Source organism: Engystomops pustulosus, chromosome 6 (assembly GCF_040894005.1).
Source record: "Engystomops pustulosus chromosome 6, aEngPut4.maternal, whole genome shotgun sequence".
Taxonomy (NCBI): Eukaryota; Metazoa; Chordata; class Amphibia; order Anura; family Leptodactylidae; genus Engystomops; species Engystomops pustulosus.
In genome coordinates this window covers 120,399,011-120,408,443 of record NC_092416.1, presented here as the reverse complement: position 1 = coordinate 120,408,443, position 9,433 = coordinate 120,399,011, and positions in this window count along the sequence as shown.

The following is a 9,433-nucleotide window of genomic DNA, read 5'->3' as shown; positions in this document are numbered from 1 at the left end:
TATATACTGGGGGCTGGTTGGCTATATACTGGGGGCTGGTTGGCTATATAATGGGGCTGGCTGTATACTTGGGGCTGGCTAGCTATATACTGCGGGCTGGCTGTCAATGTACTGGGGACTAGAAAGCTGTATACTTTGAGCTGGCATCCTGTATACTGGGACTGGCAGGTTATATACTGGGGGTTGGCTAGCTATATACTGGGGCTGGCTGGCTATATACTGGAGGCAGGGGGCTGGTTGGTTATATACTGGGGGGCATGGAGCTGGCTAGCTACTGAGGGGAGGCTATAACCAATGCATTTCCCATCCTAGGCTTATACTCGAGTCAATAGGTTTTCACAGTTTTTTGTGGTGAAATTAGGGGCCTCGGCTTATATTCGGATCAGCTGATACTCGAGAATATACGGTAACAATAAAACCCCATAAATTAACCCATTTTAGAAACTTTACCCCTCAGTGTATTTAAAACATCTTTTATGAAGTTTGTTAACCCTTTATTTGTTTCAAAACATTTTTTAAATGTACATTTCTTTAGCTAAATCAATGTATTTTTTTTTTAAATGTACACATTCTCAAAACGCTCCACAAAGTATACCAAAATTCTTCTGAGTATGCCAATACCCCATATGTGGTGGTAACTTGCTATACGGGCACATGCCATGGCATGCATTGTCACTGTGTAAAGGCTATACAGGCAGTCCCCGGGTTACGTACAAGATAGCGTCTGGAGGTTTGTTCTTAAGTTGAATTTGTATGTAAGTCAAAACTGTATATTTTATGATTGTAGTTCCAGACCAAAAAAAAATTTGGCCCCAGTGACAATTGGAGTTTAAACATTTTTTGCTGTAATGGGACCAAGGATTATCAATAAATCTTCATTACAGACACCTTACAGTTGATTATTGCAATCTGGGGCTATAGTAAAGCATTCAGAAAGCGTCACCAGAAGTCAGAGGGGTCTGTCTGTAACCATGGGTTGTCTGTAAGTCGAATGTCTTTAAGTAGGGGACCGCGTGTACAATCTTTATTTTTTTCTTGGCAATTCGGATACAAAAGGGCTTATTTTCTGCAAGATTAGATGCAATTTATAAATACATTCCCAGGGTTACATACATTAAGTTGAATTTGTATTTAAGTCGAAACTGTATATTCTATAATTGTAGATCCAGACAAAACTTTTTTTTTGGCCCAGTGACAATTGGATTTTCAAAATGTTTTGCTGTAATGGGAACAAGGATTATGTGCTATGGGGCAGATTTACTTACTCGGTCCATTCGCGATCCAGCGGCGGGTTCTCTGACGCTGATTCGTGTCTTCAAGCAATCCACTAAGGTAGTGCGCCCGGTGTCGCTGCTTCGCTGAAGTCCACCGGAGTTCACCAAGCTAGGCTGGGTGCAGGTAAGTGCGTGTCAAGCGACACATTTTGTTTTAAATACGGCGATGTTTCTAAATCCGTCGGGTTTTCCGACAGCCACTCCCCCCCATTTCCGTCGCGTACATGCCGGTGCGCCACAATCGCGTCGTGCGCCAAAAACCCGCGGCAAATCCGGGGGAAAATTGTAATATTCGGGAAACACGACGGAAAATCGCGATTCGGGCCCTTAGTAAGTGACCCCCTATGCTTAAATAAATTGTAAAAAGTGCCACATTTGCTTGTGCAAAAAACCGCATCTGTTTGCATTAGTAATATCAACACAGCTCATCACCCTGAACACACTCTCCCCTCTAAAACTAAACTAAAACATGCCATTAACCCTTTAATGTCAGGTGCAGGTGCATGGAGAGGGTTCACGAGCTGAGCCCTCTCCATAGCTGGTCTTTGCTGCATGTTGCAGCAAACACTTACCGGTAGCACCTGCAATTGGTGCTACCCCTGTTTCCGGTCCTGTCGCGATCCAGTGACGCGTTCTCAGTCGAGGATTCGGGTCTTCCGGCGATTCACTAATGTCCACCAGGTGTCGCTGCTGCGCTGAAGACCGCCGGAGTCCGCTGGAGTTCACCATCCGTTGCTGGGTGCAGGTAAGCGTGTGTCAAGCGACACATTTTTTAAAAAAAATACGACTTTTTTCCGAATCCGTCGGGTTTTCCGATGGCCACGCCCCCGATTTCCGTTGCGTGCTTGCAGGCGCCGACGCCGATGCACAATCCGTTCGCGTTCGCCAAAAACCCGGGGCAATTCGGTGCAAAACGGTAATTTTCAGGAAACGCAACGACAAATAGCGATTTGGGCCCTTAGTAAATGATGGGGGTCATTTACTAAGGGCCCAAATCGCTATTTGTCTTGTCTTGATTCTACAGAGGCACTAGGTCTTATTTTCAGGGGATGTCTTATTTTTCCATGAACAAGAATTTACATTTATCGTTGAACAAAAAGTCAACTTTTCTAACATCCTTATAACTATCCAAACTCTGAATTTCATTCTGTATTTCTTGTGACTCAATTTCTATTGGAATCATTGGCCCCTATCTCTCATGTTAAGGCTATATTCACACTGCCGTGAGCCCGCCGCACCGTAGCACGGCGGGCACACGGCAGCGCGGGGAGAGGAGGAGGAGGTGAGCGCAGCTCACCCCCGCCCCTCTCCATAGAAACTAATGGCGCACGGCGCCGTAATACGGGGAAAGATAGGACATGTCCTATCTTTCCCCGGGCTACGGAGCGGTACGGTGCCGCACGTGTGCTGCACCGTACCGCTCCCGTACAGGGCCGTGAGCCCATAGGAGTGTATGGGGGACGTATATCGGCCGTATATACGTCGGCCGTATATACGTCCCCCATACTGTAGTGTGAATGTAGCCTTAGTAAAAGCACTTTCCATAAATTACCCTTCTTATTCTGGTAGCTGCTGGTATCACATTTGCAGCACAACATCCAGTGATTTACTTCCATGAATTCCTCCCCATGTCACAACCTTCTGCAGCATCTAAACGATCTACTAATACTAATGTATGACATGGAAGGAGCTGCAATGGCTGCCGCTAGGTCTTATTTTTTTGGAGAGGCCTTATATTTCTAAGCCGGGGCAAAATTGTACTAGGTCTTATTTTCGGGGGATGTCTTATTTTAGGGGAAACAGGTTAGCACTGATCGCAGGTGTTATCCAGTCCCTCATCATCAGCAAAGCTGCCAGCTTAAAAAAGATGGAGGGGCATAGGCGCCGCCATCTTGGTGAAGATCGACACTCCCCGTGACATCATCGGAGAGCGGCAATCAGTTGCCATGACAGCCTCGGGTCTTCGGAAGACCCAAGGTTGTCTTGTTTTAACCTATTCATTACAATGTGGGGATTATTTACTAATGCTCCGCAGCCACACTTTCGTTGGATTTTCTGACGTTTTCAGGATTTGCGCCGCTGTGAAAGGTATTTAACTGGGTATTGTGTCGCACAAGAACGGATTGTGGCATCCGTGGCATTGTGGCATGTGGCAAGTTCAAGCACATACATTCACCAGTAAGAAGGTGAACTCTGGTGGACCTGAGTGGGGAAGCGACACATGCAGGGCTCATGAGCGTTGTGAATCCGGTCGGACAATGCACTTTTGGTGGAACGCGTCATAACAGGTAATTAAATGTACCCCAGTGTGTGCAGCAGACCTTCAGTGCTGCCAGATATACTGATCCCAGAAACTGAGTCAGGAGACCCCAGAGCTGCAGCTTCCACAATTTGGACACAGCTTTACCTCAACTATCCCAGCCTACAGCAGGCTGGTGCACCATTCTTGCGGAGCTCTCTCCATGACCACTCCTGTAACCAGAATCCGATGTTAATTGTGTTTGGCCATTGCCTGCTGTTTGAGCTTCAATAAAGAACTGTAAGTTGATTTACACAACGTTGCCTCCGTCTGATCCCTGGATACAGCTGTTACCACCACAGGCTTCCCCATCCAGGGACTCATCCTACAGACACTCAGGGGTCGCCCCAGGGAGAACCAGTTGATCAGCCTCTCCCTCCTTATTTCTTGCACACACCACCTGCTGGAGATGGCCCTCCAGTCCCCATACCAAGCACAGTGACCACAGCATGCCTAGGCCGCAACCGCCAGCCACTCCGGTATTCCGGGCCCCAGCTGCCTCCAGGTTCACAAGGCTAGGCCCCGGTGGGGGATGTTGCAGTTCAGTAAGGCATCAGTGAAAAATCACTGAAGCCAGGAAAAGAAAACCAATATGTATGTGTCCATCAGCTAAAATGGGTTTAATGAAAAATCACTGATGTGAAAAAAACGCCAATGTGAGTCCACCCTGAGTATACACATCCATAAATAAATAATAGAATACACCTTTAATCTCCAAACCACCCAAGAGATAACAGTAATTTAATCTTCACCCTTGTTCAGCCAGCATTGCACCAAAGATACCCTAAACAATTTGATGTGGATGCGAACCTATGGTACGGCCTCTCTGTGGGCACCCATGCCATCACCCCATCGCAAAGTTTGCTTGACAGGACTCGGGAAAGAATCTTCCTGCAGTCCCAGGTAACTCAAGATATGTTGCTCTCAGAGCTATTTTAATCGGTTAAGGATCAGGCCCTTTCCTGTTTTTATTTTTTTATTTCCATTTTTCACTCCCCACCTTCAAAAATCTATCACTTTGTTATTTTTACACGTAAAGAGCTATGTGACAGCTTGTTTTCTGCGTAACAAATTGCACTTCATAGTGATTGCATTGAATATTCCCTGCATTCCCTGCCATGTACTGGGAAGCGGGAAAAATTCCAAATGCAGTGACAATGGTGAAAAAACGCATTTGCGACGTATTCTTGTGGGCTTAGATTTTACGGCTTTCACTTCACGCCACAAATGACATGTCTACTTTATTCTTTGGGTCAATACGATTACAGGGATACCAAATTTGTATAGTTTTTATAATGTTTTCATACATTTACAAAAATGAAAACCTCATGTAACCTCACCAAATTTTTTTTTGATTTTGCTGCTTCTTGCACTAATAACTTTTTCATACTTCAGTGTATACGGAGTTGTGGGTGGTGTATTTTTTTGTGAATTTTGATGATGTTTTAAATGATATTATTTTTAGGACTGGACGACCTTTTGATCACTTTTTATAGAATTTAATTTTTTTTTTTAATGGCAAAAAAGTGCCACTTTTGACTTTGGACGCGATTTTCCGTTGCAGGGTTAAACGCAGTGAAAAACCGTTATTATATCTTGAGATCGGGCATTTTCGGACGGGGCTATACCTAATGTGTTTATGATTTTTACTGTTTATTTGTATTTATATCAGTTCTAGGGAAAGGGGGGGTGATTTGAATTTTTAGGTTTTTTTATTATAATTTTTTTTTTAATTTTTACTATTTTTCAGACACCCTAGGGTACTTTAACCCTAGGTTGTCTGATCGATCCTACCATATACTGCCATACTTCAGGGGATATTACTCCTCATTCATTACAATGTGCAGATAGTACATTGTAATGAAAGGGTTAAAACGAAGTAGCCTCGGGTCTTCGGAAGACCCGAGGCTACCATGTCGACGGATCGCCGCTCCCCGTTGACGTTACGGGGAGCGACGATCCTCGGAAAGATGGTGGCGCCCATGCGCCACCATCTGTTTGAAGCTGCTGGCAGCTTTGCCGGCGGCGATCAGTAAGAAAACACCCGCGATCGGTTCTAGCACCAATCGCGGGTGTTACCGGCAAGCCTTTGCTGCAATATGCAGCAGAGACTTACCGGACCTCTCCATGCATCGGAACCCGACCGCCGCAGTGAATACACGGCGGGCGGGCGCGAACCAGTGAAAGCAACACATTCTTGGCTGCTTGGGACTTCAGGAAGAGTGAGAACATGTAGAAAGGGATTATCTTTTGTGGTTGTCCTGCTGGTCCCATGTTTCTTCCTATACAGAGGGACCCTGGAGAGAAGATACAATATGGTCCAAATTTGCCCTTCTTCTTTCAACTGTATTGGTGTCCTCAAGAGGCCGATACAATTGAGATTTATGACACAGCAGATGTGCATGGAATCATGTGCAGCTTAATATGCTGTGTTGGCACTTTGCAATAAATAAGTAGGTTTTGCCCACTTGTTCTCTAAAAGGTTTGCCATCACTGCAGTAGAGCCTATTCTGGGGAAATATGACTGTCTATAAAATGTACTACCCAGGAAATATGAAAGCCCAGGACATTTCAGGCTATGGAAGCAGCAGAAAATCTACCTCTTGGTTTCTTTTTCTCCATGTAATGGGTTAATCCTGAAATCTATTGCAGAACCCATCAGACCCCCCACATATCCTTCCTTTCTGCCTTGATTAATATCACCAAATATAGCTTGAATTACCTAGATCGGCTTCTCTACTACAGATAACAGCATCACTGCTGCCAAACGTTGCTTGTTTGTGTTGGCTGGAAAGTAGAAGATAAAAAGCTGCGATCTCCATGCAAAATAGAGTGTAAGACTAAAGCATCTTCTTGTATTCAGTCATTAGTCTATAAATAACCTGGTGGTATCACATGCTCCTATATACACCACGTATCAGTCATTTTACTCAAAATAGTTAAACCAAAAGTTCAGGAACTGCTCATGGTGAAGGTTTTCAATCCAATTTATATACCTAAAGGAAGGCCAAAGCCTATTATAGCTACTCTACTGCCATCTTGTGGTAACGCGGTCATGCAGCAGGGTAGTTAAGTCCTTCAGATAGGTTTTACATCCAATTAACCCCTAAGGCCCCTTTCACACTTGCGTCTTTCACGCGCGTTTTCTGCGCGTGCTTTTGACGCCCAGAACTTGCATTGCACTCTGTCCCATTGTAATCAATGGGTCTTTTCAGACTTGCATTTTTTTCACGCACACACGCGCAGGTTTTTTTTATCACGCATTTAAATCTCGACATGCTCTACTTTTGCTCTAAGTCACGCGCGTGAAAAACGCACCATACAAGTCTATGGAGATGCATCAAAAACGCATTGCAGTCTGAGACACTTGCAAGTGCAATGCGTTTTTCACGCATCAATTGCCGTAGAAAAGATAGAGCCCAGTCCTGAGTCCATTTCACGCGCATTTTCTGCGCGTGAAAAACGCATTGAAATTGCATTGCAATTGCATCAAAAACGCGCGTGAAAAACTGAGACACTGAACAAACTCTGACTGAAAACTGATTGCACTCTGATACAAAATGTGGGTTTTTCACTGACCAAACCCTGATCGCTCCCTGATCAAACTCTGACGTGAAATGCAACGCGAGTGTGGAAGGGGCCTAAAAGTCCTTGGGTGCGTTTCGTATATGCGTTTCTAGGGAATAGATAGGGAATCAGCACCCAGTGTCTAGCATTTAAACAACACAAGACACCAGGTGCCGGTTACCGATCACATGCATTTCCATAGATATACAATCGGGCCAAGCCCATTTAGTTTGATTCCGTTTCTAAACAGAGTCAAAGCGGAATGTGTGACCGCACCTTTTATTTCTTTGGGACCTTGACACCAAGCTTTTTTTTTTTTTCCATTCCCGCTTTTCCAGGCACAGGTGACAATAATAAATAGCCTTATCTCCAGTAAGTTCCAGGAGATCCAAAATATAGCTGCACAAAATAGAGGTTCTTCTTGCGGGGTACGCCTGACTAATTAAGGAAGGTGCCCCTAGACTGGTGTCTGCTCTTTTGGGTTTGACGCAAGGTTATGTTTAAGGGCTGGTGGCACTTTAATTGGGGGTGGGTTATAGCTCATCCCTCACCCTGCTACCTCATAGTTATTCACGCCTACTGGCGTGTGGTATTTAAGCTGGTGTAGGGGGTGGGTTCTTCCTCTTTGTCACAAGCTTGGCAGAGAAGCAGTTGCTGTGTCCAGGTCTAAGCCTGTGAATAATGGAGGACCCTCTTGCAGCGGCCTTCCGGGCCCGCATGCAAACGGAGGGGGATGGCTGGCTGCAACAATTTCTTCATGCTGTGCAAGCTCCTGCTGCGGCGCCTGCGGTGAGTGTAAGCGGCGGGCGGCGGTCGTCCCGCGTGTCGCGCCCGCCGGCTCGGCTTAGCCCCTCCTCCTCTCCATCCCCCTCTCCCCGCTCCTCCCGTCCCCGCTCTGGTTGCCCCCTTACCGTTTCGGGGGTGTCCCGGCGCTCTGGCAGGTCCGGGCGCCGTACCTCTGTGGATGCGGCGCAGGGCCTTTCCGCGGGTGGGAGCGCGCCTCAGGTTTGTGGCGCGGCTCCCGTTCCGCCCCCTGACTCCGCCCACTTCCGGTCACGGGAGCTTCGACCGGAAGTGCCTCCCTTTCAGTGCGCGGCCGCCATTTTCACCACACCACGCGCTCCTCTCCCGGCCATGGGCAGCAACGCCAGCTCGGGTCCCTCCTCCTCTGATGCCTCCGCTCTCTCCCAGGCGGGTGGCGGGGTCCCGGCTCCGACTCCGGATCCGGCGGGGGGTCCGTCTTCGGCCCCCCCCCTTGTTGGACAAGATCCCCCGGCAGGCTCACCTCCTACTGGGGCGCAGCTTCAGCAGCCCTGCGCGGCCCCCATGCTTCCCCCGGCGAGCACGCCGTTTTTGGGCCCCCCGGGTCCAGTGGCCCCTTGCCAAGTGCAGGCGCCGGCCTTAGGAGCCATTCAGCCTCTCACGCAGCAGCCGCAGTTTAGTGGGACGGTGGCTGCCCCCCATGTGGGTCAGTCAGGACAGCCGGCTCCTGGGCAGTTCTTCTCACCCCCCACGGCCCCCACTCCCACATTGCCAGCCTCGGGTTTCAGTGCGGCAAGGCGTAGGCGGGGTAGGTCCCGCAGCCAGTCATCGCAGTCTTCCACCTCCTCCCGGGACACCCGTAGGCGTTCCCGCCGCGGATCTGCGGTGCATCTTTACACTTTGAGTGCTGGTTCTAGGTCCTCGAAGCGGTCGAGGCGATCCAGATCGTCTAGGTGGCGGTCCCCATCCTCTTCTGAGGGGTCTTCTGATGCCACGGCGATGTCTGGGCGTAGACGCCGTAGGCGGAGAGTTGTGGAGTCTGTTTCTTCCAGGAGGTCTGTGTCACATCAGCAGCCTCCTCCAGATCCGGTGATTCCAGCTCCGGTAGCGCAGGTGGTGCAGCCTGCTCCTGTTGCGGTTTCCCAGCCTCCAGTCGTGGCGGCGAGTCCTCCGGTGGTGCTTCCTTCTGGTGAGTTTCAATACGCGGGTGCTTGGGGGGGTGGGGGGTGTGCTGCGGGGTCTGATATTGTAGCATCCATGAGGGCATTGTTGGATAAGTATCCCTCTCCCTCTCCTTCGGCTCCTGCAGTCGCACCCGCTCCTTCAACTGTTTCCGTGATTCACAAGGATTCGGTTTTTTGCAGCGTTAGCCCCCTCGGATCTCGTGTGGATGCCGAGGTCAAGGAGAAGATCTGGGCTAACGCATATATAGATATCTGGTCTCTCATTTCTGTGGATCAGCATACGGTGGACAAGGAGCGGGTTGTGGTTACAGCGCGGTCTCAGGATCGGAAACCGAGGGTGGCTAAAA